The following is a 10,837-nucleotide window of genomic DNA, read 5'->3' on the forward strand; positions in this document are numbered from 1 at the left end:
CATATCTGATAGTTCCCTTGCCTCTATTTCATTGAGCTCTTTCTGTGGGGAGTCCCCTTTTCCACTCATTTGGGGGGAACTTCTTTTTCTTCCCATTTTTGTGAGAGTCTGTTAAGTATTTTTGTCCTTTACTTTTCTTTCTGGGCTTGCCTCTGATGATGTCAGTTGTTGACCCTATAGGGCCTTGGGTTGTTTGTTTGAGCCTTTCAGGAGTCTAATGCCTGTGTCTAACTCCTGCTTGGAGCAGCTCTGTGACCCCTTCGGTCAGGGCTGGGCTATTTTTTGGGATCTCTCTGCGCTCTCACGAGGGCTCCTTGAGCGCGTTCCCAGCGCGGCAGGGTCCCCCACCTGCCTGGGCTCGCATGTGTTTGCCCCAGACCAGGGGGGCTTATTCGCGACCTCCCATACTCATCTGGCCTCCCTGGCACGCGAGCTTCGCGGCACTGGTCAGTTTAGGGTCTTCTATTGTGTGTTTTCCCCGCTTTTGGCTCTTTGGGTGCGTTGCTTGCCCTCGCCAAATGGGGACTACGGAAATGGGAGGAAATCAGCTCTAGGACTCTCCGGTTAATCCTGTTTCTGGTCTCTCCTCCAGGGACTCTGGGCAGCTCTACTATTTTGTGGGCTGTTCCGCAATCGCTGCGGGGAGGTCAATTTACGCCTGCCCTTGCCCCTCTGTGCACTCCCTCGCAGGCCGTATGGGTGCCAGTCTGTGTGAGGCCTTGCCGGCAGGTGCAAGCGTTCGCCAGCCCGCGTGGGTCACACACACGCTCGCCAACCCACGCCGGTCACTCGGCGCAAGTGTGCGCGCCTGCTCTGGGTGTTTTGGGGGTGTCTAGGTTTGCTTTTCAGCTTTTGGCTCTTTGGGGGTGTGGTCTCTTCCCGCGCAATGGAGACTTCGGCAGGGAGAAGGAGGCGGGACTCCCCGGTTCCTCCTCCCGTTCTTTCTCCAATGCCTCCGTTTCTAGTCTCCCCTCAGGGGCCTCTGGGCAGTTCTGTGACCCCTTCGGCCGAGGATCCAACCCCTGTGCGGACTGCGTTTCAATCGCAGGCAGACTGGTTCATGCGCTCCCCGCTTCTGCCTCTTTGGGGTCGCGCCTTTCCAGCCCACAATGGAGACTACCCAACGGGGAGGGAGTCGGGACTCCCCGGTTCCTTCTCCCGTTCTTTCCCCAACGCCTCCGTCTCCAGTCTCTCCTCAAGGCTCTCCCAGCCAGTCTGCACTCAGCCCCGCAGCTCACAGGCGCACAAGCTGTGTGCGGAGCGCACAAAAGGCAGGTTAATTGATTCCCTTATGCCTGAGCGAGATGGTAGCTGCAGAGTGGGAAGTGCGTTATCACCCGGGCTCCACCGGCCGCAGAGTCAGTTCTCTTCCCAAAGTTTTCCTCACCAGTCTTTTCCCAGGCACCAGCCCACCCTGCTGCCGCCTGTACCCAGCGATCAAGGAGGGTGGCTGCCGCTGCAACTTTTGCGTTTGCCCTTTAAATGTCTTTTTGCATCCCCAGCCACCTGTCTCTGGCAGAGAGCGCCCCTAAGCTTTTTGGGGTTGCGTTTTGTCTGTATTTTCTCGGCTTTAGCTGCTGTAGTTTAGGGGTTCCTGTTTATGATTCAGACCCCGTTCTTCTCGGGGGGACGCTAACTGGCCGTTTCAATGTCCCTCTGGTGCCAGTGCCCGTGCGCACCCAGCCCACCCTCTCGAGCCTCCACCGCACTTCTCACCCGTTGGGATGTGTGAGAGTCGAATCCACTGTCCGCGGCACCAAGGCTCCTCTCCCACTATCGCTCCACTGCTTTCCAGGTGATTACTCCATTATTTAGTTGCAATTCCAGTTTGGTTTTGGGAGGAGGTCAGCGTGACTCCCTTTCACTCCTCCGCCATCTTTTTTTCCCTCCAAATGTCGGAATAAATTTAAAATGATGTCATGAGCTTTGGGTCTTTGGTTTATTCTCAACACATGGCCAATATATAAGCAATTTTTAGAGATAGAATTTGTTCTTTACCATCTGCAAAAGATTATAAAGTATATTATTTTTTTTGTTCCCCCTCATACCCACCTAGACACCAGTAGTTTGGACTTGATAATTTAATATGTGATATATTACCCACGGGGTTCTGTCTTGTTATGGTTTTTTTTCTGGGTGTTGAAGAAAGGGAATGTACTTGTTGGGGGTTATTGTGAGTGTGCTGAATGAACAAATTATTTCCAAATGTCATCTTCACCCTCAAAAAACTAATTTTGCTTTTGCAAAAAAAACATTTTGCTTTTTCTCACCCAACTCCACCCCCAAACTCAGAAATTGCAGACTAGAAAATACAAAGTACAAAACAAGTAATAATTCTCAATATGGATGAAACCTTTTTTCATGAAATCCAAGTTATTTTGGTATTTTTACCATTGATCTTGTCACCCAAAGAGTAGAAACTCTGATCTTTGGCAATGGATCTCACAGGATAGAAATTAAAGGTATAAAGGTATAAAAAGGTACACAATGGCCCTGGAGTATGAACTGGGATATAGTTCACTCTCCTTTAAACTGACTTATGGTGAGAGTCAGATTTTCCCAGTATGACCAATATTGTAGTCATCTCTCCTCTTTCTGTCAGTGCATGACTCTTAATATTGTGTTTATAATTGTATTTAATATTTTTAAAATCATTTATTTCTTTTTATTTTTAATCAAATGTCTTCCTTGATTCCTCTTTTCTGTAACTTGGCTCTTTTACATATTTAAAACATTTCAGAAGATAATCTTTATTACCACTCAATTAAACTAAAAATTAGGACAAAGTAAAAAAATTAAAACATTTCCCTAGGCTCCTTAGTGTAGTGTGCAGGCTTCATCCTGACCTTAAATCAATGTCTCTAAAACACATAGGCTTTATGCCTGGAATCTCATGCAATCTGGGAGCTGAAAGCGTGCACATCAACATAGAATGATACAGACTCATGTCCTCATGTTCTAGAGCTTGTCAGAGATGAGATTCGTACTTTGCATGCTCACTAGTTATTTTGCCATGGACAAATTATTTAGACTCCTTAGACATCAGTTCCATTATCTACAACACTAGTATAATTAGAACTACAGTACCTCCTAAGTTTACTCAGGGGTTACTAGAGATGACAAATGCAAAGTACCTTGAATATTGTTTGTTTTCTGTAAATGATTAATAAGATCTCACCATTACTGTGTATATAAAACCCTCAATAATTATTTTTTCCATATTCCCAAAACAATCTGGTTAAGAACATTATCTTTAGAAATCATCCTTTTTATATCATCTCCAGAATGTAAATTAGCTTTGCAAATTTTATTTTTACTCTAAAGGCCCAATCTTAGTTCTGTTCCTTAATATCCTTGTGACTTTAAGCAAGTATTTATCTCTGGAGGCTCAGTTTAGACGTCTATAAAACGGGATTGAAATCATGCCTAACAAGACTACTGTGACTAGTTTTGAAAGTAAATTGCAATAAATCATAAAGCATGATATGTTTCATCCACTGAATGTCAGCTTTGCATCAGTGTTGCCACTATACCATATTATCAAAATGGAGTTTGAAGGACAGATACAGCCAGACATACCCAGAAATACTGAGACAATGTAATTGCCTATTTAACTAGCAAGTGTAAATTAGTATCGGTAGAATCCACCAATCGCTGAGAATTTCATCAGGGTAGTGCTAGTAGGCTTGACTCAATTTAACATTACAATTCAAGCCATGTGTGGTTATCCATGTAATTACGAACATTTCAAGGTTAATTCCTCCAAAATGACATTTAATCTCTTATTTTTTTAAAATGTATAAATGATTACTAAATAGGACACACATTTAAGCCTTGCTCCACTTTGCATATTAAGTTTGGAACCATGCATACATTAATCTCACATATATGAATATGAGGCCATTTCACTTAAAATTGAATGCTCTTGTTTGTTTTTGATATTAAAGAGCACATCAAGTCTTTTTTTGTTATAGGCTGAGACTTTAGAGGATGTACCCTCATTCCTAAAAACTGGGAACTCAAACTTTCTTAATGAGTACAAATGCTATTAAATGTCTTCTATGTATATATATATATACACATGTACATGGAAGACATATGTATGTATACATATACATATACACACATAGAATATATATTTATGTATTTTAAATATACATCTGTATACATAAATATAAATGTGTATATATTTATATATTATATAGAGTTAATATTTTAATATGTGGTAAATCATTGTAAAAATGGTTATATATTTATGTGACTTTATTAACATAGGTAACATTTTTCATTGAGCAAGAATAGAGCCTTCTGGGTTTCAATAAGAAGTACTAGAAACTGTTTTTAAGTATCATTTACTTCTGATATATAGTATAAATACTGTAAGAATCAAGAAAATTTCAGAAAGAAAAATAAAGAGCCAGCTCAAGAAAAGAATATAAAGGTAAGAGCATGACTTAGTAGATATCAATAAAAGAGATGTAGTTTAAATGGCTTATAAAATTAGGTCAATTCATTTGTTAATTGCTTTCTCTTTTGAAAGGTCTTTTGAGAGATTTAATATAATAGTTATTTTAAGAATAAAATACCTTTTTTTTCCCATTCTCAGATTTGATCATTAAAATTTTTAGTATCAAGGGAAACTTAAAGGATATTACACTCCGAATCAGCTAAATTACATGAATTATTTATCTATAACAAAGAGCTCATATGTTTCTAGACATAACTGTCAAGTTAATGAATTTTATATACAAGATGATTTGGAAAATATATTGTATGCTATTTACTTTCTCTTATTTTTCAGTGATCTGCATGAGATTTTTAGTAGAATAAAGAGGTCCAAAAGCAGAATAAATTGTTTTGGAATTGGCATGCTGAAGGAGAGTATTACTCTTCTACTAAAATTGTTAAGAACAAACATAGATGATAACCATAAGCAGGCAAATGTAGATGTTTATTTGGTATGTTCTCAGAGATAATATGTAATATTATTATGTGTATAATTTAGTATTAAAGATTTAATGTCTTCAATATAATCCATATTGTGATGTCATTATAATAAGTAAAAACATTGAAAATAACTAAATCTACATACTATATATGTTAAGAGTACTAAATTGTAATGCTCATTATATGTTTAGTAATATGATTTAAGTAGCTCATCACTGCTAGTATTTAATTAACATGCTAGCAAGATCTCTGCTTTGTCCTCTTCCATATATCTCAGGCAGATAGATTAAGACCTATCACTAAGTCAATGCACAATACATATTGATTGATTAATAACATTCCAGTGGAAATAAAATTGATCTCTATGAAATGTGAAATATAAAGTTGACTATTAATAAAATTATTCGGTATTAATACTTTAATAAACTTTTGCTGTAGGAACAGGCATTATATTTTGTAATATATATGTAAGTGTATTATTTACTTATTTAATTTTAGCTATTTTGCAATACATAGAGAGTGCGTTTGTAATTAAAACAGGATCTATTATTGACCTTAGGCTTGGCTGCCTTTGTGTATATCTCTTTTTTGCTCTTGCGACTTCTCTCATAGCAGATAGAAGATGACTTCGATATTTTTATCAAAAACATGGCTTCTCTTGTTATTTCAGTCTTTTCAGTCACATATATTTTGTACTGTCTAAGTGGGAGTAAATTGTCTTTGGAATTAGGGAGTTCTTTTTACTGGAACTGTCAAAAACAAAAATGGGAATTACATAATTACGTTCTGAGTGTGCTGTAAAGAAGATTCATACATCAGATATAAAATGGAATAGAACTGTAGTTTTCAAATTGTATTTTATGAATTTCTAGGGATTCTTTTCTGGATGCCAAGGGTCCTCTTTGGAAATGAAAAAAGAGCCCAACAGACAGTGCTCTGGGGCCTAAATTTACATTTTGAGCAGGTCAAATTGACTTTAACTACTTTATGTATTGAGCTTCCATAAAGGATTTATCCTGAGGAAAGTAGTACATGGTTATTTAAACTTAATAGCCACTGTATTGAAGACTCTTTGAGGTCCTGTTTAACTTTCAGGTTCTATAATCCCACAGATTCACAAAATAAAGGAATCATGTGATTGCATACATAACCTGCTATCTCTTCCCTCTTTGCATACAGATTTCCTTCTCTGCAGGAGGGTTACATTGCTACTCTCCTGTGAACTGTAAAAAATAGAGGGCTTGAAAACACTGTGAATTTGGAAGTATTTTTGAGACAATCTATTTGGCTATATTCAAGAACATTAAATATATGTACAGTAGACTATGCATAAGAGTAAGTTATTTTAAAATGCATATAGTCTATAGTAAACCATAAAAACATGTATGTATGTGTCAGTTAAGGAAAAGATATCCAGAAGGGTTAAATAAGGAAACGACAAAAAGTACAGTAATTATACAACACCTATTATTAAGGCCTATGTGAAAATGTTACTCATTTTTAACGGTTTGTTTTTTGAACAATCCTAAAATTAATAGAAAAGTTGTAAGTACAACGAAGATTGTTTTTTTCTTGAAACATTTTATTATACATTGAGAATCTAATGTCCTATCACACTGAACCCTGAAAGTCTTTTTTTTAGAACAATAAACATGTTTATCACATGAGCTAAGGTAGGAGGGAGGGGGTTATTTGCCTTTCTTGGCCTTGATTTTCCTCAGGGAGAACCCCAGCTCCCTGCCCGCTGGCGCATGCCGTCTGCTTGACCACGACGGCCTGGTCTTGAGGTGATCAATGCAAGAAGCTTGCCCTGCTGGAACTTTATTTCTAGAAGATGGCTGACTTGGGCATTTTTTTTCCTTTCTTCCTATTTCTTTCTAATTTTTTTGGATAGTTTCTGTTTACGAACTTTTCCTCCTCAGGAGTCATCTTTCCCCCTTCTTGCCATTCAGTGGCAGTGCCTACTGGGACTTGCACCACTAATGGTACTGTGTGCTGTCAATGAGCATGATGTCTTTCTTTATGAGGGTCTTGGTGGGGACTAGTTTGTTTTTGGATGCACTGCAGACAGCATCAATAATTTCTGTTTTGTGCAGACAACACTCCCAGCCCCAGGAGAGGTTGCCCACGTCAAGCCTCAAGGTTAGGTGCTTCTTGTTGCCTCCCTGCACGCTGACTGTATGAGTGTGAGGTGAGGGGGGCGCAGTCTTAGTGTTGGCAGCAGAGTGCCCCAGCTCATATTTTTGCTTCTTGTGGTGGAGCTTTCTCTTGCCCCGTCTTGTGGCGCTTGTGCCAGTTGGCCTGAGAGATGACCATGGCTCTGTGACACCTAGAAAGAGGCCAACATTCCTGTAACTAAGTACTCACTCCCATAGAACCACCCTATGAGGCAAAACATGAAAATTAGAATAGATACATTATAGCCATTTCATCCTTAAATCTTACTCAAGCCTTGTCAATTATTCTTATATTGTTCTTTATAGCAATTGGTCAGGTTCACTTGGGACTCTCAAGTTTCCTCACACTACGGCAAGTTTTCACTCTTACATCAACTGTCATAATTCTCAGACTTTTGGAATATCAGAAAATTGTTTTGTACAGTGTTCCTTATTCTAAGTCTGTCTGATGCTTCCTCATGATTTTATATACATGTTATGTATTCATCTTTGCCAGGAATATCATAGAAGCTATGCTGAGTTCTCTTTGCATCTCATTAGGTAGCGTATGATTTCTGTTTTCCTAAAGCTGATGATGATCACTTTGATCAGATGTTTAAGGTGATGTCTCCCAGGGTTCTCCATTTTATTTTGCAATTAACAAGTATTATATAGAAAGGTACACTGAAACAATGTAAATAGCCACGCTCCTTATCAAACTTAACTTTCTTCAATTTGTTCTTATTAACATGGACTCATCATTTTCTATTTTATTCAATGAGTTAAATTGGTTAATATTTGTTTAGCCAGAAGGAGAGCCCCTTTAAGTTGCTTTTCTTTCTTTCTTTTTTTTTGATTTGTTTTATTTTGTTTTGTTTAATCTTATCACCTTCTCTAAGGTTTCTGCTCAAGTTCCAACCATCAGACCTGGCACCCTACTATCATTCCCTGTGTCTCCCCAACTCAGACCCACTAGTGGGTGCCGCTTAATAGTGCTGGGTGCCGCTTAATAGTTTTAGGACTAAATTGTTAGGAACAGTGATTTTCAACCTTTTTCATTTCATGGCATACAAAAACTAATTACTAAAATTCTACAGCACACCAAAAATATATTTTTGCCAATCTCACACAAAAATAGGTATAGTGTTGATTTATTCGCATACAATGATTATTGTCGTGCTGGTTGTTGTCATCTTTTTATCTGACAAGCTATGGGAAAAGAGGTCAGTGTCCCCTAACTGAATAGTCAAGCACTGCATATTTTAAAATTTTTTGTTGTGCACCAATTTGCCCTCACATACTGGCTGAAAATCACTGGTTTGGAACGATAAAGGGAAGGGTGGTAAAGGGAAGAGGAAGAGAAGCAATGTTTTTATTTTTATTAAAATGCTATTTTGCGCCCTGGGTGGGTGGCTGAGATAGCTGGAGCATCATCCCTTATACCAAAATGGTCACTGGTTCGATTCCTGGTCAGGGCACATGCCTTGATTGCAGGTTCGATCCCTGGTCATTGATCAGGCAGCAGGTGATCAATGTGTCTCTTACATTGGTATTTCTCTTTCACAACAGTCTCTCTCTCTCTCCCTCTTTCTCTCTTCTCTTTCTAAAATCAATAAGTATGTCTTCAGGTGAGGATTTAAAAATATTATTTTGTTGCTGATTTGGAAAGTTAAGTACTTTTAAGGAGTTTGCAATGTCTCAAATGTTCTTTAAGAAAACAGTAACTGTGATGGTGGTGGTGGTGGTGGTAATGCGTGTGTGGGTGTGTGCGTTTTTCCCAAAGAAAAGTGTGTTACAATTACAAATATTCTTTTGTTAGGATTTATGGAAAACTAAAATTTGAAATTATTAGAAAAATAACCTTGTCTAGGCAAATCTGAAATATTAGCCTTATATCTATTGGTCCTATGACAATAGTACGATATCCCCACTCAACGTCTAAAAACATCAAAATCATCTTTGAACTATCTCTTTCCCTTATTTCCCAGAAAATTCCGAGGATTTCATGTTTGTAGTATTTTTTTATATTTTAAAAAACTTTATTAACTTTCCATGTTCCTTTTCTGAGCCTTAATTCTTTCATCTGATGTGCTGCAATGCAGCAAAACTCATCTTTCTACTGCAATCTTTGTGCTTTATGTTACATTGGGCTGCCAAATTGTCTTCTGCTTCCTATTGCCACAAAAATAAAGGTATTCAGCAACTACTAGAATCTCTTTTCTAACCTACCATTTCAATCTTTTCTTTCTGATTCTTCTTTCAAAATTGGTTACTCCAGATAAAGAAAAGACTTGTGGTCTTAGAAACCCTTGTGTTCCCAGTTCAGGACATTTCATCTGCTCCTTTCACACATGAAATTCTCTGTAATACACCATTTCCTCAGCTTTTCTCCGACATTTAAAACCTTGGTCAAACGCCAGCCTCCTCCATGAAATGTTGAGTGAGTCCCTGCAGTGGACATGCATTCAGTCACTTCATAACAAAATGACATGTGTTATTTTTCACTGTATATATTATTATTTTTTCATTCATCAACAATTTCACATTTACATTGTGTTAGACAGTAGCCTAAGTGCTTTACAAATACTAATTTAATTTTCAAAACAATCCTTTGAGATAGGTATTCTGTTAATCTAATATTTAAGATTGGAAATCTGATTCACAGAGTAAACAATCCAAACCTACACAGTTTGACTCTTGAGACCATGTATTTAAATTATATTCTGTGTGGCTGATATTATTTATATATAATTTTACATCTCTTACAATAATATAAAGAGAAAACCTGTATATAAGTCACTTCCACAAAAGAACCTAGATCATTACATTGTATTTATAAGCCATCCTCTAAATATTTAATTTAAAAAATAACATTTATTGAGTATATATTTGGATAAGTACTATTACTATATAAGTTGCATTTTTCAGTTTAATTTTCCTTCAGTAATCTACACAGTATGTTATAGTATAAAATTTAAAGATTAAGAAACTGATCTCGGTAAGCCCCAAACTACTCACTTTTTTGCTATGTGCATCAAGAAGTACAGATTGGGAATGTTTGAATATGTGATCTTTAAGGAGTTTCAAAGTTTCACTAAATTGTCTCACTTCAGAAGGGCAAGAGCCCAGATATGTAAACTGAGTAATGTTCCCCTTATTTATAAATGGGAAACTATAAAGTGCAGAGAAGTTGCTTAAATTGCCCCAGATCATAGATTCATAATAAGCACATTTGAAAATTTAAGTCATTATTTTCTGACTTTCCAATTGGAGAGCTTCACTTTGCCTCCTTCAACTCCTGCATTTGCTCCACTGAAGAATTAAAAAATGGAGGGAGGAATTGTGGTCTCCCATGCCCTTTTCAAGTGGGCCAATGGGATACTAAGACCAGACCATGAGAAATGCATTAGCAATAAACACACACACACACACACACACATGCACGTATGCACGCATGAAACATTCCACTATGTTCACATATAAAAAATGTAGTCTCTGTGGAGTTCAAAAATTTGGAACTGTCTTCCCTCCGTCTACTGATCAGGTCAATAATAACAGATGAGCAAGTAGCCGACTTCTATGAGAAACATGAACAGTTTCTATACCACTGAACATACTGGGAGTTTTAAAAGAATAAAAATAAATTATACCCCAAATCATAAGGAAAGTAACTATGAAGATGGAATTGATTGCATCATCTAATTTCTCAAAATTTTATCTTAAATATCGATATA

This window comes from Pteronotus mesoamericanus, unplaced genomic scaffold (assembly GCF_021234165.1).
Source record: "Pteronotus mesoamericanus isolate MK-2021 breed Mesoamerican mustached bat unplaced genomic scaffold, CSHL_Meso_final contig_94, whole genome shotgun sequence".
Lineage (NCBI taxonomy): Eukaryota > Metazoa > Chordata > Mammalia > Chiroptera > Mormoopidae > Pteronotus > Pteronotus mesoamericanus.